Raw genomic sequence first — 24983 nt, forward strand, 5'->3', positions numbered from 1 at the left:
GAACACAGAGGCAACCAGGAGTGGGAGCTCACGCTTCTTGCTGAGTCTTTCCTCAATATTGGCTTCATTGGCCAGCTGGGAATCTTCAGTAGATGGTTTTTTTTCCTGTTTCCATATGAAAAGACCATCAAAACCTCACTTCTTGGTTGTTTTTTCTTTTATTCCTAAATCCTTACACAATCTTAATCACTGTCTATCATGGCAGGAGATCTTCTGGGGAAAATGCCAGGCCTCAATACCCTGAAATAAGCTACATTCCCTCATACTTCATGTCAGGGCTTGTTCTTCTGCCCCAAACCCACCTCAGCTGAGGTGGGAAGCAGCACCAGCTCTGCCCCCTCACCTCATGCTGGCAATGACTCAAAAATGCTTCCCCCTCTCTCCAACAGGCATGATTGCCCTTAAAAGAGTTGATTTTTTTTCAGCATTTTGGCTCGGGAGGGTGGCCCTAGGATGGGATGAGCACTGTGAGGCTGCAGGATTCCTTTCCATCCACCGCCACATGACAGAACTCCCCTGAGGTAATGAAAAAATTTACTTCATGATTTAGGCCAAAATATTCTGTTTTAGGCAATGAGCAAAAGCTGGCAGAGGGTTAAACTTGAGGCAATCCCGCCTTTTCTATTTACAACCGTACCCCAACAGCAGGGCAAGGGCAGTAGGCAGCGATGTTGAAAAGAACAGCTGCATGCCATCAGACTAAAGATAGAAACATGAAGCATGTGGACTAATTAAGTTCCCAAGTGGCAGTGTACAAAGTGTACAGACCAAACAGAACAGTGCCTTCTGCTTGTTTTGATCAACTCTGTTTCTATCACTTTGATGAAAATAACTGCCTGATTTGTCTCTGGCTGTGGCTGCCAAGGGATCCCTCACACCCCGAGCCCGGTCGATGCCGCCCTCGTGGTGGCCATTGCACAGCCAGGGAGTGACTGTGGCTCCCCATGGCTGCAAGGGGGCCAGTCAGCAGCACTGACTGCCAGGGGAAAAGCATGAAAAATGTTCAGAACTTCTGAATTTAGTTTCTTTCCTTTTTTTTTTTTTCCAGTCAGATATAATATTAGACACTTTCACCCTAAATAGGATGAAGTGGGCATGCTCTGACCAGCTTAGCACAACACCATGGACTTTAATTTTTTATTTTTCCTCTTCTGATGTCTTTCAGTCATTTCTTTTTTTCCTTCAGGGGGCCCAGCAGTCTCTTGGTTAGGTCTGTCAGCTTGCTTGCTAACTGGTTTGTAGCCCTGGTAACTTTTGATGTAGACTGCATGGGAACCAGAACAAACCCCCACCACCCCTTTTTTTTCTCAGAGTTCTGAGTAGAAAACTACCTTAAGGATAACCATGAAGAAAATAATTAATCTGAAAATCATTTTCCATGTGGAAAATGAATTTGTGATGTTTCAAAGTCTCTTATGCTCCAATAGGAGGCAGAAGGGACACTTTAGGGCCATAATCCCACAAGCTGCTCTAGCAAGTTCCAAGAGAGAAAGGCTTGGCTCAGCTGTGGGTTTTGCAGTTTATAAGTTGTAAAGCTTGAGGGGCTGGGGCAATTTTGAATTTTTTGCTTGTAATGATGCTCAGACTGAAAGATGAAAATGCTCAATGTGAAGAGGTGCTCTTTCTTTCCTTCTTGAAAGTGTAATAGTCAACTCTAACTTTGCATTGCTAAACTGCTTCAATTAGAAGCATAGGGCAGACCACAAATTTTCTTTTATTCCAGTACAGCATCCAGTGAATTCTGAAACTTAAATTTAATTCTATTTTAATTCCAGACTTAATCTCTTAGCTGAAACCTGGAGTTTTCAGAAGGTAGTGTCATTGATGGTTACTTCATTCGTCATCACCAGTACTGACATTATTGTAAGATACAAACACACTTTCTTTATTGTGACCTTTCTGTCCAAGTTGTGCTTGTTTTAATACTTTTACAGTCCCATTTTTCATTCTTTGAGATCTAAGTGCTCAACCCTAACTTGTTTAACTGCAATCCACAAGTAACTGACTCTTGAGGAAATTATGGGTCAACAAAGCTACATCTTCATGCACAGGTCTGATGTCCTGTAAGCTGTCAGTGCTCACTGGAACATACAGAACATATTGTCAAGGCTGCTGTGCTGTTGATGAGTTAAATTAAACGACTGTAATTCTTTACAGTAAGGGCTTAAATTGCTCATATATTTTATCATGATTGGTTTTCAAAATTCTACCAATAGACGGTTAGATACAATTAAGTTCTTAATCATTTTGATTGGTACAGTATAGTACTTCAATTAACAGCAAGAGTTTCAGCTCCAATATCCTATAGTGGCCACTTGCAGTAGATTGATTTTTTTTCTCTTCCTTGTTCTCTTACTGCTGAAGGAGTTCAAACATCTAATTCCTACTTCTGAGCTTCTCAGGTAAGGAGAATACTGTGTAGATAATATTTTTAAGTTGAGGGGTATAATAGTTTGAAGGGTGATAGCACTTCTTAGGTCTTTAAAAAGATATGTGAACTGGTTTTCTCCCTTAATTGCAAGAGTCCATTTGGGGAAGGATAAATGAGAGTCTGATGTTACTGTGGTACTATACACTATAGTTGTAGTGCCAAGGAAAAATACAACATACCCACTGTCTTCTGACAGATTTCAGAGCTATTGGAAATATTTGACAGAAGTATTTGGATCACTGCTTGTTATCTGCCACTGTGGAGGAAGTGGACCAGTTTCCTTAACCAGGGTTTGCAGCTACATGAGATCAGTTAATTAGGCTAGTAATGAGCAGGTTTATTTATGAAATTTCTGGAGATGACTATGCCTCATAAAGGCCCCAAATCTGCATTACCAAATATTACCAAAATAGGTAATGCTTGCAGGTACTTTAGCTTAGCAGTACAGTTCTGACAGCAGCCAGTGTTGCATGTGTTTAAGGGGCGGGATAAACTTCTGAACATCAAGAAGTTACTTCCCACAGCTTCTCAGCAGAGACTGCCTTGAGGTATGCAGCAAACAGGTGTTCCTGTCCTTTCCAGTATCCCAATCCCTTGTGCTGGGGACTGGTCTCATTGTTATAGTTCTGGTGATTCTTTTTGCCCTTATTAAATGCACAGTATTTAGTCCTCTACTTTTGTTTGTGGTTATGTATTAGTCTTTTAACATGGGGAAGGATTTCAGGGAGGGAAGGTCTTTCCCTTGGGGAGCTACTGGATGTGTTCGAGCAACATAGTGGGGTGTCAGAGGGTCTTGGCAGGACTGCAAGGAGGCTGGAAGGAGTGCAGGAGCAGCAGAAGCTGCGGCCCAGCCTTGGAGTGCTTCAATCCTTGCTGGCTACAGCTTAGAAAATCCTGGGGCTGCATGAAACCATGGCTAGAAATAAGGTTTGTTCAGGCTGGAGAACTTCCCTCACCTGAATGCATCCAGACTGGTAGAGAAGTGACTGCTGCTGCTGCAGACAAGGGCATAGTTTGTGACTAGATGTAGGCATCTTAAACTGGCATACTTGAGAATTTAATCTGCTTCCTTTACCTTTCTGTCTCTAGTCTGCTGCTATACAGCTTTACAAACTAATAAGGGCTTCTTGCAGCTGAGTTGATACTGAGAACTATTTCCTTAAGAATAGGCTAATGCTTAATGAGAATATTTATGGTGATTTGACCAGGCCTTATTTTGGGCTCAAGAAAAAAGGGGGATAAATATGGCTTATAGATGGTGTGCTTTTCAGTGTTTGACCTGGGAAACAAAGGGATCACACAGGATTTCACTTGGCTAATCCTCATACCTCCAAACACTTCTTTTCAAAAACATCTGATAGGCAGCCTGAAAAAGGGGCTATAGAGTGGGACTTGAGCACTAGCAGCAAAGCTGGGGGGAGGAAGTGAATGTGATACTGATAAGCATTACTCAATGTTCAACCTTCAAGCACAGCAAAACACTAAATTATTGGGAGATTTCTTTTACTCTAAGTGATACAAGTAACATTGAGAACACTTTTTTTCTGTTAAACATTTTAATCCTGGCACTCTTGGCCAGCTAATAACAATAGTGAAACCAGAAAGATTCACCTGTGTCTCAGAGATCAACAGGCAATTTCTCTAAGGTAGACTGAGTCAGTGCTTTGACAAGGAGAGAATCTCACTGGAATATTGTTGAAAGCAGAGAGCAGAATAACAATGAGTGTCAGGAGCACTGGATGCTCAGAGGAGCTGAATGCAGAGGGCAACAGTGACAGAGACTAAACTCCAAAAGGTAGAAATAAAACGGTTAAGTCACACACACAATTTTTTACAGTCAGAAGGTGCCGCAAAAATCTGCCAAGTCTGTCAAAAAAGCCTGTACTAACAATGGTATTTTTAGGCAATATCGTTCTCCTCAAAATCCACATTAATTCATGAGTATTTTTTTTCCCCTGACACTCAAAATATCTGCTGGAAAGCCTTTTCTGTTCTTATGCAAGTGCCTGTCAGCCAAGGGGAAAGGACTGATGCTCTGAGGCTTCCATTTTCAAACCTGGCATATTTCAGGAACCATCTCTGAAAATTCAGTGTTCTTTGGTAAGAGGCACCCTTTTTATGTGGTTGGCTCTAGCATGCCAGGTAATTATTGTTTTTTTGTCTAATGTGTATTTTGATTGTACAGGCAGAAAGAACACAATATAACCATATACTGAACCATCTTTTAGCCTTGGTACCTACAAACTTGCAAAGACAGAAATGGTACCATAAAATGGACTCAGGTGTTTGTTTTGTTTTAAGCCCTTGAGAGGCATAAACTATCTTTCAGTTTTCTTCAATGTTCCATTGACAGTCTGCAGGTTTGGATCTTTCCAAGAGAACAGAAGAGGTTTTTGGGTTGATCTGTGTGAATTATTTGCTCTTTAATCTTGGTCTGTTTTAGCTTGGTTTCTGAGTCTTTCAAAGTAAGTTTCAAACCATACCAATGGTGGAGAAGGGCTTTCTCAAAATATAGGTTTAACAAAAGGTTTATTTGGTGCAAGCTTAACTAGATAACGATTGCTTCCTGTTTAGTGAAGATTGGCTAGCAAGGGTTGTCTCTTGGCTCCCTGCACACTTTGAGCCAGAGGAGATGGTACCCTGTCAGCAAAGCTGATTAGGTTTCATCCACATGCAGTCACATCTGTGAGTTTTCGCAGAGCCATCTTCAAATACTTCTTTCAGAGACAGACATCAACATGGTTTATGCCAAACTTAAATTAGAGGTCAGTCAGAACCTCACAGGCTTGAATAAAATAAAACAAGGTAGACAAGGTTTAGCTATTAAGCCCCTCTGTACCAAGGCTTAGTTGCCTGACAGAATTAGCATCACCTGGGCTCCACTGAGTAATAAGAGCAGGCAGGCAGCTGTGTAGGTGCCATTGGGCAGCAGAGTAATAGAGAGCCCTGGAGAAGCTTCTGTGGCAGTGGAGGGCAGTTACAGGATCAGATACACAAAACCCCATCCAAACTCACAGCAAAATCAAATGGCATCTTTCCTTCTACTGTGACAGAAGCTGGATCAGGCCTCCCATGAATTGTAACGAATAGTTATATTAATCCACTGCTATGTAGCTGTTAAAATCCTGCATCTCCTTCGCTGGGATGACGGTGCAAGGCTAAATCACCATGGATATTCGATTGCATTCTGGCTCATGTAGCTGTAAGAGCATTACTAGGCAGCATTTTATCTAAGAAGAGTGCTCTCTACAGTACTCACAACAAATCTCAACTTATTGAAACTCCAGTGATTAAATGTTTTACAGACTCCTGCAACATCAGAAGACTCTGTGAAATAGGCATGGCTGCTTTCAATATGATCTCATAGGGATCTGATTACCATTTTGGCTCTCTTCTCACAGTCATTCAAGTGGACCTTCAAGGAAGTGTAACCCTTTCACTTTCAGATTTTCTCGGTGTGCAAAACATTTGCTCAAGGGTAAAAGCCTTGAGTACAAAACCTGTGACACTGGAGCCAAATAGTGAAACTCGTGGTAACTGTGCTGGTCTTGAGCACAATACAGCAAGAAATGAGATTAGAGTAGCTATATGTGTCGTTTTGGAAAAATTCAGGTCCAAAACTGAAAATATAGCAGAAAGTCTGGATTAAACACATTCTTGCTGAATTGGGTGTGGTTAAGTGTTTGACATATGTTCTTGTGTTGGCACCAATTATTGATAAAATTCTGTTTGAAAGGAGTAGCTGACACTACAGTACGTGCAGAGCCTACGCGAATCCAGTTGCTTAAAATGTAGTTCCTGCAGATTAACAGTGTGACCAAAGTTTTCATTCCCCTCCTTTTGGAGCAGTCACATTACAAATGCACATCAAAGAAAATGAGCTCTGTTCTGACTTACAGTCTAGGCATGTTCCTGACAAACCACATCTGATGAAGAGTCTTAAAGAAATAGCACAAGCAACACTGCCAGCAGCAAAACAACAAAAGGGCTGGCCCCTTCCACCAATAAAGGGAGCCTGGTTAATCAAAGGATTTTGTACCAGGGAGAGGAACTGTGTGCTTTACGTTGAAGCAATGCAGTTGAATGATACATATGTAATGACCTACCTCGGCAGCATTCGAACAAATCACATTTAATTACATATCTTTTCCTCCCATGATATTCTTCTCAGTTTCACTGCAGTCTGGGAAATCAATAACAAATGTTCATTTTTAATGTCTCTGTTCTCTAGCCTTGGATTAATTATGCACATTCCTTCTGTCCTTATAAGGACAGGGCAGCTCTTCACTTCAAACAATGAAAGCAAACACGCAAAGAAAACCTCCCTTCTTAGTATTCAAAACAATAGGAACATGAATTATGAACCAAATCTGGTCTTTCCTATTGTGGTGTGCAGCACCTTCTGATAAGGTATGTCTGGCTTCCTCCCAGGGCTATTGGCACTTTTTGTGACTGTTGTGGTGTTGAGGAAATCAACTTTGATTTCATGACCAGAGTTAGCTGCCGAGTCAAGCACCCACAAGGAATTGGGGCAGCTCTGTTTTATTGCTGGCTATTTGCTTCCATGGCCAAACCAAATAACATCTCTTATTGCACAATTCCTTTATCTACAGCGTAGGAATGACCATGCTTTTGTAAATCCCTCTCAGTGACCTGTGAATGAAAAACTCAGCACAAGCAGAGTCATTATCAGCATTAGTGAGGTGACGCCGGGGTTCATGACACTCCTTGTGTGCAAAGTCACAGGTGCGAAGCAAATGAGCTCTTTAAATGAAGTGTGTTCCTTCAAGACACTGCAGTTTAGGCACCAGGGCCCATATTTAACAGACTGCAATGAGATGTGGCTTGATGTTTTACCAGGAACAAAATATTTATACAAGTTTGGTGAAAATAGCGAAGATTTTCACATATTCATGGGGAAAGCAGTAGTATTTCTTTAAGGGAAAAAAGAGCAAACTACAAGTTCCCCTGGTCTTGGCAAATCATGAGGCGTTTTTCATTTTGTAACATCAAAGTCGGCTCCTCTTCTTTGATGTCTTCGCATGCTGTTTAAGGTAAAGCATGAATGAAGAAATGTCAATCTGCAAGGTGTCCATGTAGTTTATGCTGAACACTGAAGAGGACTTGTAGATAAAAGGCAAACACAAGGTTTGATAATGAATGTCCAACAAGGAGGTGTGCATATCTAAAAGGAAACACTCAGCTGGAGAACAGCTCTGCAAACCTCAAAACTCTGCTTAGCCCAAGTTTAAGAGATTAAGAAAAAGTGGATTTTTTAAAAAGTGTAGAATCAAGATGGGAATTTGGCAAAAAATCCTTGTTGTTCTACAGGAAATGAATGTTCTGTCAGTGGTTTTACCTAACAATAATGAGTGTACCACCCACTGTGCTTAATTTGACAAGATATAATTTTGAGAAGATGCAGAGTTAATACTGGGAAAAGCATCAGAGAGGAAAGTATAAAACAGCACAGTTCATTTTGGAAATTTAGAGTGGTTGCTTTGTGGTCTCTAGTGTCTCAACACTGACAAAAGATGTGTGCTGAATCAAACAAAGGAAAGTGTCAATTATTTAACTGGGTTTGTACCTAGGATCTAGAGAATGTAATGGAGTGATAGTCACTTGGGGAGGCTAAACAGTTTTGGGATGAAAAGGAAGGCATATTCTGGATCCAAACCAGATATTTTTCGTGAGGAGAACATCCAGTGATGTTACTGGAAAATTAGCTGTAGAAGGGGGTGTTACTACTGTATCTTCTGGCTGCTAGCATTGAATTTAAGTTTCTTTTTCATTATTCTTGAAGCTGTAAAAGGTTGTTTTGATGAACTGTGTGTGCTTTGCTTGATTTACTCACAGAGCAAGTGCACCGGGCGTGTTGCCCTGGAAAAGGGAGCACCCATGGGGGCTGCGATGGGAGTCCGGGCTCTCTGCCAGTCAGTCTTTTCCTTTGCTGAGACAGCTCTGTGGGCTTGGAGTCTAAAATGTATCAACGTCTTAATATTACCATCTGTCTGCTGGAAACTAGACTGAGACTGCAAAGTACCTTTGATTAATGAACAGGGCATAAAACCCCTGCAATGGGTGCCTTTTGCAGTGGGGGGTATCTGAGTAAGTAAGGTATACAGGTGAGTTCCCAGGCATAGCCAGGCTCCTTTGGTGTGTATTGACCTGTATGACACTAAAATGAGCCTTTCCTGTTAAAATCAGAAATATTTGTCAGAACATAGGGATGACTGGATGTTTCCTGTGTGATAGTTAAGGAATAGATAGCCCCAGAAATCCAGGGAAATAGGAGGTAAAACTCCATAGCTTCAGTCAAAGCACTTTAATTCTTATCAGGCTTTTCTTCTGTGAGTTGAGAATAATCAGAAGAAAACAATATTTAATAGCACTTTGAATATGGGGAAGAGACATGCACAAACACAGAGCGACTTTTTTCTGTTTAAGAACACATATCATTCAGAGCTGCCCAAAACTCCCTGGAAACTTTTCAGCCTTGGGATGATAACTTATAAAAGAAAAATGAGGATTATAATGCATGGGAGCATTGACACTGTATCTGTTTTCATTCTTACATGAGGGACATCTTGTGAGAAGATAACAATATTAGTAGAGAGAACGCCTACATTTTCTCTGGAAAGCTATCTATGTGTCCTAAGAATCATCTCTTGTATTTCTTGAACTTTTCTTCCTCTCCATTCTACTTTAACAAAATAATGTGCAGAGACAAAAAATAAAATCTGAATAAAAGAGGACCTTTTCTTTCATCCAAATCTCCCTGTCCGACTCAGATTATTTTGGCTGAAGAGGATTAGGTGTGGAAGAGTGTCAGGGAAAGTCCAAAGTCAACAGCCAAATGTATTTTTTCTAAGTTTAGGTGAGACAAAAGTGAACAGACTATCTGATTGTGAGTACTGTGAGTTGGCTATAATACATGCTGATTTACAGAGTACAGACATATAAAAATGAGATCTGGCATAATTTTAAGACTCAACTGTTTAATAATTTCTCTAAACTTGGATTTATTTTTTTTTATAGTTTTATCATCAACCTATGGGTTCCATGTCCATTAGAGAAATGCCTTGGAAAATCCAAGAATGGGAAAGCTTCCCTGGGAATGGTGTGCAACTGCACTACCCTTTGGAGAACTGTTGATAAAAATCCTACGGAATGCCATTACACACAGGTAGAGCCTCACTGAGCTATTCCCTGCTAAAGCACCAGGACCTTGTTTTGGGGGTTGAATGGAACATGGGAGCAAGAAAGAAGATCCTTGTGAAACAGTGGGCACAGGAGCAGAACACTGACCATTATATAGGAGCAGAAAAATAGAGGGTGGCATCTTTATTCCTGCATCAAGCACTCCCAAAGATCTGTAGTCAAATCTCATGCTTTCAGGTGCAAATGTGCAGCAGAAGAAATGTTTTTTGTAATAATCTGACTGATCAGGCTGATGCCACAGCAATAGGAGCAGCTGAAATACTGTGTGTTGTTGTAAGATGCTGTGTGACATCTGAGACCTTTCACCTTAAAGTCTAAAAGAAATGTCTGAAATCTCTTGCTGGCATTCAAAACTTAAGCTTAATTTGAAGTGTAATTGCATCAGATCATTCTAAAAAATAATAACAATACACAAGTAAAGAGATGACAAAAGTACTCCCAAAACATTTTCAAGGACTTCAGGTGTGTTCCTAGTGCAGTGATGGGATCACACTGACCCTCAAGTTCACTTTAGCTGCCTTCGGTGCAGGTGCCAGGGAAGCTGTCACAGAATGAAATTCAGCCCAAACTGTAAAACCCATCTGGGCTGCTGAGCATTGCCAAATCTGTCCTGTCACAAAAGCACTGAGCCATAGCCAGGCTGTGTTAAGACCAGTTTGGTTGTCTGAATGCAACCATCACACCTCCCATGGCATTGTAGGTATTGTCTTCGCTGTGAGCCACGCTAATATGCTGAAGGATTTGATCCACTATTCATAGAAACTGTTCCAGCAGACAACAGTGTCAACCTTAGTATTGCATTTACAGAATGAAATTTTTATTCGGATTTTTATTGTTGTTTTTCTAAAGAGTTGCAGTTACACAGAACTCTGGTCTGAAGCTGACATTATTTTGTCACAAGTATCTTTTTAGTCAAATTAAGTCCCATTCTTACACAGAATTCATCTTTGTGGTTGAACTGTTACAAGGAACACTCGTATTCACTTTATTTGTCTGGTATATATCCAAATATTTGCTGGGAAATATAATTTTTGAGAAGAGAGATTAGCTTTCAAGCTCTGAGTCTTTTAAATGTCATCTCTGTGAAAACTGACAGTCGGTAGGGGGAGAGTTAGTATTGTCTGACAACGATATTCATGGGGAGCAACTTCAAAATGCAATGCAGAAGAAAAGAATTTCAGGACTCTCAAAAGACTTTGGAAGTAAGAAAGTTTTACCCTTCAGCACTGAGAAGGCACTGTATTTGTTCTAGGAGACTTAATCACCTCATTTTGTTACGATCCTCTCTGAGTTCAATTTCTCCAGACAAAGGGAATTGGAATAGGATTGGCAGATAAGGGGTGATCTTGACATTTGAATCCTTAAAAGATAGAAGAACCAGTGGATAAATTAGTTCAAAGTATATTCTCTTTCTCAGAGAGTTGGACTGCAGCATTCTTCAATGGAGTGCCACACTGCTTCAGCTTACAGTGGTGATGGTGATGATGATTTTTTTTGTATCCTGTGTATTTTAGTTGGGCCTAGAAGCCCTATTCAGCTTCACTTGTGTGAGGCACTTCACACAAATCTTATGCAAAGATAATCCCTGCTTAGCAGAACAGATCTGTTACAGAATCTGAGTTCTGTCATACTCCAGCTCTGAAATTCAGGGCCATTGTCACAGGAAGGCAGATGTCTCTATGCAATAGGAAAAAAAGTGGGGATCTTCTTACAGTTTCTGACACTAGAAGGTATGTGACAACCAAAGCCTCCCTTCTTCCCCCATTTTGAAATTTTTTATCCGCTTAATCCCTTTTATATAAATTTTAATTTTTTTAGCCTTAGGAGCTTTGATCTGTTTTGTCCCTCCCTAGAGAACAGCCGCAGTTTTGTTCTGTCCCTCCTCTTATTCCTTTTGCCTTTATATCCTTCTGTCTTTATGTTTCCTTCCTTGTTCAGACAGTGTCATGTATTGTGCTTCCTGAACCTGCAACTTCCTTCCATGCTCATAACTGTGCCTGTTCAAACACTGTCCCCTTTGCCAGTTCCCTGCAATCTGCTGCAGCTGCAGTGCAGCCCACTCCTGGGGAACACCCTGAATGGGAAACAGCTCCTGGCTCATCCCCTGCACGTTGTCTCCAAATAATTTGCTGCTCTGCTTGGATTTTAAAGCTCCTTGGATCCACCTCTCTCTCCTATAGCTCAGGAAACTCTGACAGCACTTAACAAGCAATGACTGGCAACAATAAGAAGAGTCTTCAAAGAGTTATATTTACATGTAAGATGCACAGGGACATTTATGTACACCAGATGGCCCAAAGCAGGTGGATATTATAATGTAGCTATGGTTTACTGCAATGCCAGAACAGGAGAGTGATGTTGTTACTAAAGCAGCACCTCGGGGTCCTAACCTGGGCTGTGCTATGACTCCTGTTTTACTGGCACTGTACAAGTGTGTCATGTCAATCACTGACACGAAGAGCTCACAATCTAAACAGACAAGACAATTACAGAGTGCAGTGGATACGGAAAGACTTTCAAAGGTCCTGCAGCCTGCCAGAGGCAGAGCTCGGACTCCAGCTCAAGGCATCTTAGTACAAACTGAGCCTCTTAGTCATTAGTCCTTGCTGCTGTTTGTTTATTTGCCGTGGATCCCGTAGGCTGCAACCCCCAGCCCCTTCTGTAAGCAAAGGGATCATTAGGAGCAAAGCACCTTAATCTTTTAAGGGCTCTGTGTGTTAGTTCTGAAGAATGTTGTCATGGCAAAAAATGGGAAAAAAAAGTTTTCAAAGGAGACTGATTTGGGGCAGCAGCAAAGGTACAAGGCTTTGGGTTTATATCATACTTCTAAGTGCAGCTGCAAGTTTTTTTGTCACCCTTTGCATAACTAAGTGGACTGAACCCATTGGATGCTGCAGGTTGTGCTAATTCAGAGACTATTCAGACCTCAGCTGTGGTGTTTGTGGAGCGTATCATGCCTGAAGAACATGAGCAGTTTCCTGAGTGCTTCTGTCTGAGATTACTCAAATGGGGTGTAAGTGAAATACGGAATGATCTTTAGGGGGGATCCTGGGATAAACAGCACAGGAGGGTGGAGTTTGTCATACAGAAAAGGTTCAGTGAGTCCATAGAGAAATGTGGTGCAGTGGGAAAAAGCTTCTGGAAAGGGAAATCCTGCCCCTGACCTGCTGCAGTTCAATGAGGTATCTATAAGCATGTGCACACCGATACTTTGATTTTCAACAAAACTTCTTGAAGGTAACATACAGAAGGTTATTGAAGACATTGCCTTTCAAAACCGTTGATGGATAGGTTATTTTATTGAAAACTGGCTAAGAGACAGGAAATAAAAGTCTAGGTTAAAGGTCACTTCTCCACTGCTGGAGACAGAATGCTAGTCTAGGTGCACCACTGGCCTAGTCCAATATTTCTTATGTTCTTGAATCAGTCACAGTCTTTTTTCCAGAATAAGTTTGTAAAGTGGCCACATGAATGTCTTCCACATTACCTAGAAGCAATTTGACTATTCTCTTCTCTGTGTTCAGTCAGGAGGGATTTGCAAAGTGGTATCTACATTATACAGAACAGAACTACAGAGTCAACTTTGGGCCATCCTCGTTAGCCTAGCTTAGGAAGTTCTGAAGTAAATGCTAAATTCCAGACCTGCTGGATTTGGATGTTACTATCTTGATCTTGGAGCACTTTGCAGCTAATTTACTTGTGGAGAGACAGTTCATTTTTACTGTTTCTGAATTTTGGTATAAAACTGTGTTAGACTGTGTACCACTATATTCACTGAATGCCTTACTGAAGAAATAATGGGCTAATGAGCTGTCAGAGACCCAAAAGGGATGATTGTAATTTTCAGTTTATTATGAGGAGAAAATACATCTGGAGTGATCAAAGGTAAAAGCTTTGCCCTCTGGAGCAAAAGCAGCCCCTATGATGAGCAGACATATTGTGGCACACCTGGAGGTGAGCCATGGGTCGGATGCCTGAGTCTTACACGTTAAAATTTCCATTTAGAGGAGGGGAGTAAAAGTGAGAGCAAAGCCAAAGGAGGGGCAGGAGCTGAAAGGAAATAGAGTAGTGATTAAAACAGACCGAAGGATTCCATCCCCAGCCGGCACAACTTTGCTGCTGGGTCTCACATGCTGCCACGAGTTTTCAAAACTAACAACAACCTCGTCTCACTACAGAAGAAATAAAACAAACTTTAGCTCCTGCTCCATCTCAGAATGAGAATCAGTGTCAATCAAGTTGGGTTTTTTTTTTCAGAAGTAAGAATTTTCCAACATGTTATGGAAGAAAGGGGGAGCAATGTGGAGTCTGCTTCCTTGTAATCTGAGGCACTGGGAACTATATTTTTAAGTATGTTGGCCTCCCAAAATGGGAGCCTGGAAGACAAGCAGAGCAGGAGCACGTGGGTCTGTGACACCAAGGCAGCTGGATGGAACCTTGAGCCCCAAATAATCATTTGATATCACACCATATCATAAATAAAGAGAAGAATACAATAAATTACCTGAACAGAAGAATGGGACATCACAGCTGTGACAAGAAGTTTCTGAGATTGGAGACAATTGAATTAAAGAAAGTATTTGCTACCACAAAATGCCAGTGAAAACAAAGACAAGAACACAGCTTTGTATTTGAGAGTGAGAGGTCTTCGTGCTCTTGATGTATTTAACACCTCCTATGTACATGAATGTCATTTAAACTCCTGCAGGTCCAGCAGAAAAAAAAATCTATAATAGATGGAATTAGAAAATACCTGCTCAGGATGATGAACCTCTAAAGAGAAATGTCTTTTCCAGTAGCTTCATTCCTTAAAGTGTATCCAAACCAGGCACCTGAGGTACGTCCTGGGCTGTGATGGGGTAAGAGTGCAAAAGGTGGGCAGCTTTCTGTGGGCCTCAGCTCTTACCAAAAAGGTGCTGTTGAGGGAGTTTGGGCTGGCGGGATGGACTGCAATGCTGCATAGACGCTGTGCTGTGTTGGAGTCTGTGTAACTCTTGTTTACCATGCTCTGTTGTTCTGTGGAGGGTCAACAGTCGTAGATAGAGTCCTGGACACACCCCACCCCACAAAGCTGATACTTGTGTCTCTTCAGTGCTAACAGCAATTCTGGCTCCCTGCACTCTTTCTGACTCCCAGTTCCTGAAAGCAGACTGATGAGAGCTAAGCAGATTTGTTCTGGTGCTTTTAACCCCCTCATTCTTTCTCTTTTAATTCTGCAAATGCCATATGAAAGAAAAGGGAGTATCTACCTAACTTTAGGCTTGGAAACTAGGGAAGACATTTGATTAAGATGTCATAATATATGTTCCAGTTTAAGTCACAGAAGAAACCTAAAAGAAGGCTAGAGTGTTCAGAAAAAGCTTTAGAGATGTTTTTTTCTTTAGATGTGTTTTAACTTGACATTAAAGATACTCCTAATTCTTCAAGTACAGTCAATGCAGACTTCTAAATCATTTGTTTCTATTCATGCTGAATTACTGCCACATGGAGTGGAAGCCAGTGAATAACTCTCTTCCCTTACTCTCCTCTTGATAAGCCTCGCTCAACCCCCTTGCCTTGGTGTAAGGAATACAGAACTAAAGTTTCATCAGGTCTAATGAAGTCTTGCCCTTTACAGATCCAAATTCACCTCTTTTTTCCCCCGTCTCTCTGAAGCGCTTCTTGGTAAAACAACTGAGCTGAATTAGGTTCTATTTTAAAATGGCCTGCTGCTGACAGCTTCAGTTCTACAAGCAGTTGAAAATGGCTGGCAAACCTTTATACAAACAGCATGCAAAACATCACACAAAGCCCAGGGAAGAAATGGCTTTAGATGTAGGGATTATAAAAGAGTGAATACAATTTTAAGATAAAATACAAGTGATTAAGTTAATGATGGATAATTTCATCAGTTTGAAAACTATAATTAATAGGAATTAATTGTATATTTAGACATTTAGCATAGCTCCACTAAAAACACTACATCAAACATAATGATATTGGAAGCCTATATAATGAAGAAATGATCCAGATGTTCATAAAAGCCTATAAAGCTTTAGAAAAAAAGGGACTGCATGAAGAAGCTGTAATGATAAAAAGATGCCACTTGCTGTTCTGCTCTTCTTTTAAATACATCCTTTCTGAAATAATGATTATCATTTGCACTTTCATCTTAAGTGAAATAGCATATGGCTTTGGCTGATTAAAGCCCCCTCCTGGTATTAATCAGCATCTTAGTATCATGTTTCTAATGGAGGCAGCAGTTGCCCTGCTGATATTGTAAGCTTTTTAACAACATCTAAAGTCTGTGGATCACTGCTGCTGGCAAGAAATAGCTTTGAGCCTCCTATGTACAAGACTATTGCAAAGATGTCACTTACAGGTGCAGTTTATATGAGTTTCTACAACATATTGTATTTTAAACATTTGCTGAAACTTAGAGTTTAATAATTACCTTTAATAAGTAGTTGCCATTTTTTAAAAGAAAATCAGACAACTTTTGGGCCTGGCAACATAGAGACATCATGGAACCAGAAATCACATGCTGTAGGGAAGTGTTTGTGTACTTTGATTGCCTATAAATCATCAAGTCTGCCTGTATGGCCACCACCCTTACCCTCACCCAGGCCAGCAGCAATGCTCTCAAGCTGACCTGACAGCTGTGGCACAGCCCCATGCACAAATGGCCACACACAATGGCAAAGCTTGGCTTAGGAGTGTTGCAGATTTGTCACATTATCACAAAAACGCCAAGGGAGACCTGCAGGCAGAGCTGTGGTGGAGTGCAGCAGCTCACACAACCACCCAGGTGTGGGTGCTCATTGCTGGAAGGGCCCTGCCCCTACAACACCAGGCCAGAGGGAGTGCAGGGAGTCCAGACTGTGGGATTTAAGGGAGACTGCGCTGTTCTCTGACACAGAAATACAGAGAGATGGGGGTGGGGGTTGCTTGAGTCTGGCATTTCCCACAGGGACTGTGCCAGTCTCAGCTCAGCTGCAAGGCAGGAGAGGAGCCCTGGGCAAACCCTGGAGTGCAGGGTGTCAGGGTGTCCTACCACACTTCCTGAGCCTGGAGGGGCTTTACTTGTTCCTCTTGAGACTTGCTCTCATTTACCATTGAGATTTAACAATGCCCTCCAACTTAGTTACCAAACTTGCTTTGTTTATGCTGAATGGTAAACCAACCAAACAAGCACAGAACAGCAAGAAAAGTGATGTTTACAAAAAAAATTTAATAAATGTTATTACTTCAGAGATTTTCAAGGAAGGAATGTCCTGGTAAGGCTGACAAGCCAGACAGGTCTTCAGCACCATTTTTTTATGCATGAGGCAGTTCTCAAGACTTGTTATCTTGTGTGTCATAGTGATAATAGTTTACACATATGGATACTTTCCCAGATCTGATATTTCTGCCTTAGCACCTGGGAATCCTGTTGGACGCTGCTTCCATTTTCTGTTTGATGTAGCTACCCTAGGGCATTGTGGATGCATAAAATCCTTCAGCACTCTACTCGTTTTCCCTCTGGATTGCTGTATTAAAAAATGTAGCATGTAATGCTTAATTCTGTTTTACAAAGACATTTTAGCAAAGCAATGCTAGCATAACTCTATTATTGTCACCTACTCCTTCATTAGCTCCCATCTTTCTTTTCTTGTCATAGTAATATGTTCATCTAACAATTTCCTATGTGGCAACTGGACAATCAGTCTCTGCTCTTTTGTAAATAGCTGTTATTAACTTAATATTTTGTCCTTGTCTTTTGAAGCTGCAGGGCTCACTGGCTATCACCATCCACCACGTTCCTGCTGATTATCTATCATGACTCACAAGAGAGTTGGATGATTTGACTGTTGTGTTTCATTTATCTTATGCATTTTTCCTGTAACACATTCCAATGGCCATGCTTGTCTGCTCCTTCCATCCCATAGGTCAATTTGAATCTTGAGGCTTTGGCAGGTGTATTTGAACTTGAATTTTTTCAATTCTAAAAAAATGTACATTTATTTGACTTGCATTCTTTATTTTTAAAGTAATCTAATACTCTGATTTTTAATTTACCATTTTCCAACTCTCCATTTTGTTATAGAATCAGCTTCTACTGGAACCTGGTCTCTAGAATCTATTTCTTTTTCTATTTCTCTGACTGTGTGTTCTTGAATGCGGATATCTTTACATCTTTATAAATATTACTTGCCTTATTAATAACCATTAACCATCTAAATACTTCAAATTCTTTCTCTTTCTAATGTTAGAACATATGAATCATAGTCATACACTGAATACATTATATGAACAATTTCATCTCTTTTTCTTAGTCAGAATTGGTGGTATCATGGCCAGTTTACTCCCCAGAAGAGCTCCTCTTGGCAGCTTAATGTCTTTTTATTTAGTTATTCACCATCTGTATCTTGTTTCTGTTCTATTTTTTATTGGCTATTGATGAGGTCAAGATGCTGATTTGGCAGTTGCTGCTGACCACCTGTTTTTCAGCTCATTGGCCCACATGGCTGCCACAACCTCATGTAGCCAGTACAGAGCCTGCCTATCCAGAGGTTTAGTCCTAATCAATTTACTTACAAGCCACAGGGAGTAAGCCACAAGCCACTTACAAGTCCCTTCTGCCATTGCTCCATCTCACTGCTAACTGTCTGCTGGAGATCCCCCAAAGAGGATGTTCCAGAACAACCACTCTCAAAGGCAGTGCAAATTTTTGTCAGCCTTTCCATAAAGTAACAAGAGAATCTGCTTCCTGTTTTAAAAGAACCACTGGCATTGTGTTTCATTAGCAACCAACCACACGTGCCTTTTTGCAAAATTTCCTCTTTGATCATTACAGTGCCTTCATTTTTCTTCCCCACTAATTTGGCATTACTGGGTTAAAAGAGGAGAACGTGGAGTTGCCACCGGCCACACATCTTGGGAAGTGAGCAGCAGCTACTGCCCCATGGAGTGGGATCTGCATCTGAGAAATGGAAAATAGGGACCACATTTCTCCCAGCTTTCTAGAAGAGAATTTTAATACTGGCAGCACCACTGAGTTTTGAGCAGCTGTGTGCATTTTCTGCCGGTGAGAATTATAGTTTGGGGACAGAAAACGTAATTGTCTTTTCATTTCTTTTCCCTCCCCCCTCTTAATGAGAAATTACTATTCTTAGTGATTTTATAGTGACATCTACAAACTTACTCATGAAACATTTCCACACTTTGCTAAGTGCTGTAAAATGAGCAGGGTGTGTTTCCTTCAGTGTCATAGATTTGCTTACAAGTCTGTAATTCAGCTGCTGAATTCCACATAGAGCTGCTGCAGAGCTGAAAGTCAGGTAGCACTCATATTGTACTTAGTAGTTCTTTTCTTTCTGAATACTTCACTATCCAGTCCTTATATTTCTGTCTGATACCAGGAATAAATCTGAAGAGGTAAATTTGCCTAACAGAAGAAGAATATGTACTTGTAGAGAGTTTACATTTTGGCCAGTCTTTGTTTACTTGAAGGTTGCTTACCACCTGAACCACTGAATATATAATCTGAAACGTTCTCCTAGGATTCCAAAGGGCAGAAAGACTGCACATTTTCAGTAGTGAAATGGAGTGAGTTTACTTTAAACTGCACTGCACCCATGGTAGTAAGACTCTGCTCCTCGCATTTCTTTTGGATTCCTCATAATTTCTTCAGATTCTCAAGTGTTTGACTAATAATATACACAATGGTCCTGTCAGTCTTAATGCAGAGTCTGCATAGCTATAAATTGCGTGACATGACAATTATCATGCAATTTGGGGGTTGTGGGAGCTGTAAACATTATAATAACCTGATTTAAATACTCAGTGCTCCAACAAATTAGGCATGATTACAGTAAGTTGAGTTCTCCCTTGAATGCAAATGCAGCTTCATCCAATTCCAATAGCAATTCCATAAAAGTACATAGAGACAGCATGTGGCTCATAAAGTATTTTTAAAAAGGAAAATGTTGTATATATTAATGAACACAAAATAAAACCCAGGGGGAAATATAAATATACTTTGTGATGCTTATCTCAGGGATAATTGTTTAGATTTTTACATCTGGAACAGCTAGCATTTCAAAAGCTAAATATTTGATTTCTACAGTTTATTTTATTTATATTAGGCATTCTCCATGTGTCTGAAATTTATTCCTTTGCTCTGGCCCTGCAACACTTGCACCTTTATCTTGTACATTGAAGCTGCAGTGCTGCATGGGCCTTACATGGGCCCTGTGCTAATAAGCAGGTGTTCAGTGTGTGTCCCTCTCTGTGCTTCTCTGGGGTAGTGTTTATCACCTGGAGAACTGTAGAGTGTAGGAGCTCTAATTGTGGGTTGGTAACCCCCAAATCTCATTCAAAGAAAAAAACCAAAAAGCCACTCCATTTTCCAAAATCTGCCATTGCTAAGACAAGAAAAAACAGATGGATGGGGAGAGGCAGGGAATAAAGAGAAGCAATGACAGTATTGATCAGTGCAAGTGTTCACAAAACTGTGTGTTATGTTTAGCTGTCTCCTTCACAGTGTGTGAGGGCTGTGGAGGGGGTATCCTTACACAGAGTGGTTTAGTTTTGCATTGGGGTAATTGGCTCAAAGCTGAGGGCATATGAAGGATAAAATTTCCACTTGAGTTTCCAAGATAAAAGTGCCTGTGTGTAGCTAGAAGTGCCTGTCTAGAGATGAGGTAGAAGCCCAGATGGAGTGTTTTAAACATTCAGATTCCATTCATTCACCTTTTTTTAGTTGTTGTGCGTTGGAATTCTGCAGATAAATACAGAGGACATCCCAAAACAGTGATGCACCATGGGTTGTTTGCAAAGTGCTGGGAAGAGCTCTGTTCTGTGGCTGGCAGTTGAACCCCTGAAGCACAGACAGCGTCATCCTGGCAGAGAAGGGACATCGCAGTGAACACTATAAAGGTAAAACTGAGAGAGGGGAAAGCCACAGACAGTACAGAGCTGTCAATAGAGATCAGAGTAGAACCTAAGATACCCGTTTCCTTCCCACATGTTACTTTCCCAAACTCCTTTAAAATATGCTAGTTTTGATGGACAAGCCTCGGAGTGCAGCTATGTGTTTCCCTCTGCCACCTGCATCTGAAACAGCTGGATGTGTAGATCACTGTGTACTTCTGAGGTGACACCAATGGCATGTGCTGGATGGCCCAGCCTGTCCCGCTTCAGAGCAGCACAGGCACCACTCCACCTCTGAGACATGGTGCATCACTTGTGCTGTGCCTGAGCTGGGGCACAGCACAGCATCTTGGCTGTCCTGCTAATAGACCAGCAGCAACAGAAGCTAAAGCAAATTGAGTATCAGCCCATTGCATATCTGCTATAAGCAGAAACATTTGCAGTGATCAGTCAGCAGTTTATTGGCTAAGATCAACAACTGAGATAACTACAAATAAGTGGCTTTGCAGCCTTTTCTTCTAGCATGTCTTTTGCAATCAGTATGAATTATTACAGTGGGTTTCAAGAGGTACAAAGAAAGTTCAGCTAACAAGCAAGTAGATATAAAAGGAAAGGATAAAGGGAAAGTCAATGTTAATGGCTTTTCCTTACCAAAGACAGCTGGAGTTCATAACTGTATCACTATTAGTCTGCACAGTGTCATTGTCAGTCTGAAGACAAAAAAAATCAATGTGCTATTTTCTTTTTTCTTTGAGAAGAGAAGAATGTGAGAACTAGATTAGGATAGATGAGTTCAAACATCAGGTCTGGTGGCAAATAACATCGGGATTAGAGAAATGAAAAGATTGTATGAACTCTGGCCAGAAATTCCACATTTACTAGAAATCCAGTAGTGCTCTTGTTCTCTACCAGGGTGCTATGATCTTCAGTCCTGACTGTTCACATTCCTTAGCACATGGTTCAAAAAGTGAAATCTTGTGGAGAGATCACCCCCACTTTAGCCAGAACATTCTGTGCCATGAGTGCAACTGCTTTCATTATCTAGAGTTAGTGCTCAAAGAGTCTTTAAGAGAGAACCTGGTTCTAGACTAGTTCTTGCTCATAGTCAACATCCCACCATGGCTCAAGGAGGAGCTCAGCCAGTGACAGCTTTTGAATATGACGAAAAAACCCAAATTCCCAATGATGACTTACGAAAAATGTCAGGTCTTTTTCTACAAGTAGGGACTTTTTGACTAGATTACAACATGGAAAATGGTGCTGTTAAAACCCCCTCACTGACCCAGCCATTTCTTGCTTCCCTTGCTGCCCAAAAGGGTTATATAGAGGATTGATATTTCCCACTGAACAGCTGATATATACGGTCTCAGGAAGCACCATTCCAGCAGTTCCTGAAATACAGCATTGCCAACTCTTGCAAGTTAAATGAAAACCTCACAAAACTTTTTTTAAAGCTTCAGTTCCTTGTCCCAATGATTAGGTGAAAAGCTCAGTTTTCATAAAAAAGTAAACACTTCTCTTTATGAAGATGGATATAGTGAACAAACTTGATTATATATACTTTTATAGGTTCAGGAAATATCAGGCTCAGAAGAAACTGAAATATGTTATAGTTTTTAGAACACTCCTGAGTTTTTAGATTTGATCTGCATGTTTTTAATTCTTTGTTTTGCATACTGAAAGTGTAGAAATTTAAAATTATTCTAAACAGCACTATGATGAAATAGTGATGTTTGAACCCACTTTAATATTTAAAAATTGTGATGAACTGGAATTCCAAAAAAGTTAAATTGTTGGTTTATTACTTGTTAGATAAATGATGTGTTGGGAATATATCATATTCCTTTTCTGATAGTTAATTAAAAAATACCTGATTGCATGCAATGTAGAAAGTGGATCTTTCAATTCATTATTAATGTGCATACTTCTTGTCCTAAGATAACTTATCTCCAAAGGAGGAAAGAAAAAAATAGGTGAACATGTGAGGAAAGAGCATTATCTGTTGATAATGTGGTGACTAGCCCTAGAAGGGAAAGAAATTATAGGTTTAGTTTTGAGAAGGCCTTAGAAGAAATCTTCCCATGACAGACTGTATGACTTAGATTTCTTAATGAGATCTTGGGACTGGCCATGACTATTTGGACACGTTTTTTGGTCTTGGTTCTCAAGTTATACACTGCTATCTGGTATTGAGGCTCTCTAAATTTCCCAACCTCGTCAACTGGTAGTGGAATCAGCACTGATTTTATTGTGTGTGCATTTTCACTTCTATTTATGGATCAAAATTTAAAAAGAAAGAAAGGAAAAAGGCTTCTAAAACAACTACTGCCACCTAGCGTCATACCAAACCCAGAAAATCCCACACAGGCAGCTCAAGCTCTTCCCACTGGAAAAATCCTCAACGGTAAATCCAATTTTCGTTGATTTCAGTTGGCACCAACTTCCTCAGACATTAATGTTACAGCTTGTATAGCAAAACCTCTGTATTTTCCATCACTGTATCCAGAGGAATAGTTTTACATAGGAGATCTGAGAATCTGTGTGTGTGCATGGACGTGGTGACAGAGAATTTAACTCCATTCTGCAGCTTTACAGTAATGCAGAGATGGGCATGACTTGGCAGCCTGTGGCAGTGCTGTTGCAAGTGAAGAAATGTGTCTACCTGCTCATTTAGCAGTTTCAGAAACCTGACTCTCAGCAACATAAAACTTCTCACTGAGATAAATACCACCATTCAAGTTAGCATATTTTAAAGCACTATAATAAGTGGTTTATACCTGATTTTCTTATGGTGGAAAATCCTTAAACTAAAGCTTAGCACAAGGAATTTGTGATGTAGCATTCTGTTTAAAATGATACAACTCCTCTTGATGCTTCATGTTGAATAAAAACTGTTAGACAAGGCACACCAGAAAATATTAATTACACTTCTTAGTGCTTGTGGCAATAATTCTGATTGAAATGAATTTCATCATTTATTAATATGAGGCTTGATACACTGTGTGCTGTTAAATATCCTTTCTACAAGACAAAAGCTCAGTCAGAACAGTGTTATAACCACTCACCTCTAATGGCTGGATGCTGAAATCCAAGTAAGATTATCTCTGACTGGTCTGAGGTTTTACCAGCAAAGGAATCCACAGAGATTCCTGCAAATACTTTGGGCTCAACTAGTGCCTATTCTCTGAGGTCCTCAGTGGTCTTACAAATTAAGTAATCCTCCTAGTATTTCTGTATTAACCTGATGTATGTTATAGAATACATTTTTTAGACTGTTAAGGAAGGTGGAAAAACTGCCACTGACAGCACTTACAGATGTGTTCACAGGAACAGCACTTGGAAGCAGGTACTGTGTTGCTGTGTTAGCTGTAGAGCGAGGCCCAGAGTCCAAAATTTTTCTCTATTTCCTGTTCTTGGATCAGCATTCTTCTCAAATTACTGTAGAAGGATATAGAAAATGAAAGGAAATGGGGCACTAGTAGTCATGACTGTGAAAAGAGTAGGAATTGTCAAGAACCTCAAGCGAACACTCCATTTGCTCCTTAGAGGACCGTGAAGTAATAGCCAACATGACACAGACACATTCTAGAGCAGCATATGAGCTCTCCATTTATGAAAAGGTGAAGTGACTAAAGTAAGTGAAGTTAAGAAGGAGTGTTTGACTATCATCTCCTTGCATGTCTTAGTGATCATCAGCAGATCTGGGAAAGTTTAGAACTGCAACCTGAGAATAGTCTATGAACTGCAAAGTGTATAAAAACTGGCAGAGCTCCTGATGCAGGAAAATGCTATGCAGCTGTTGAATTTTCAGCACATGGGTATTCCCTGAAGTTTAGCATGTACTCAGTCTTCACTGGATTGGCACATTAGCACTGAGAAGTTAAAGGACTGTCCTCCACAAACCCTTCATTCCCAGTGTTTTGATAAGTGAGATACATTTTCTCTTACACAGCATCTTGGTCCATGCTCTGCATAATGTCCTGGTATTTCACTGGTATTGCTCACAAGAATGTCATAATCTGACCCTATATATTAGTCTTATACAGACATTAACAAAGCTTTTGCAGTTGGAACAGACAGGTGCAGTTGAGGTTAATGCGGAATTTCTTGCCTCATTGTCTTTCCAAGCCTACCAGTAGAGAAAGAGCAGTGAAGACATATCTCTTCTGTTTTTCTTAAGTATAAATAACTCTGTTTTTAAACACTTTTTTTCTTCATCCTGAGGGTAGAGTTTGAGACAGTCTTGAAATATTTCTGAACAAATATCTCCTTGCATAACATCCACAAATGTTTTAACCCCCTACTGTTTTTTCTTTACATATCTTGGCCTGGTCATATGCAGAAAAAGAAGGCTTAACAAATGATCTCTATTTCTGTGAACTACATTATAAATAATGTAATTACAATGTTGGTCGTTCAGATTGTCCTGCTGTATGAA

At 40.4% G+C, this 24983-nt stretch overlaps 1 long non-coding RNA gene across 1 annotated transcript; it reads right to left on the reverse strand.

Annotated features, from left to right (window-relative positions):
• Nucleotides 1-17346: 17346 nt before the first annotated feature.
• Nucleotides 17347-24025, reverse strand: LOC135421801 (uncharacterized). The gene is made up of 3 exons (XR_010434201.1): nucleotides 23859-24025; nucleotides 18209-18380; nucleotides 17347-17615 (listed from the first exon to the last, which is right to left on the reverse strand). It is a non-coding gene; the product is annotated as an uncharacterized LOC135421801 (long non-coding RNA).
• Between the last annotated feature and the right edge of the window lie 958 nt (nucleotides 24026-24983).

This window comes from Pseudopipra pipra, chromosome 14, assembly GCF_036250125.1.
Source record: "Pseudopipra pipra isolate bDixPip1 chromosome 14, bDixPip1.hap1, whole genome shotgun sequence".
Taxonomy (NCBI): Eukaryota; Metazoa; Chordata; class Aves; order Passeriformes; family Pipridae; genus Pseudopipra; species Pseudopipra pipra.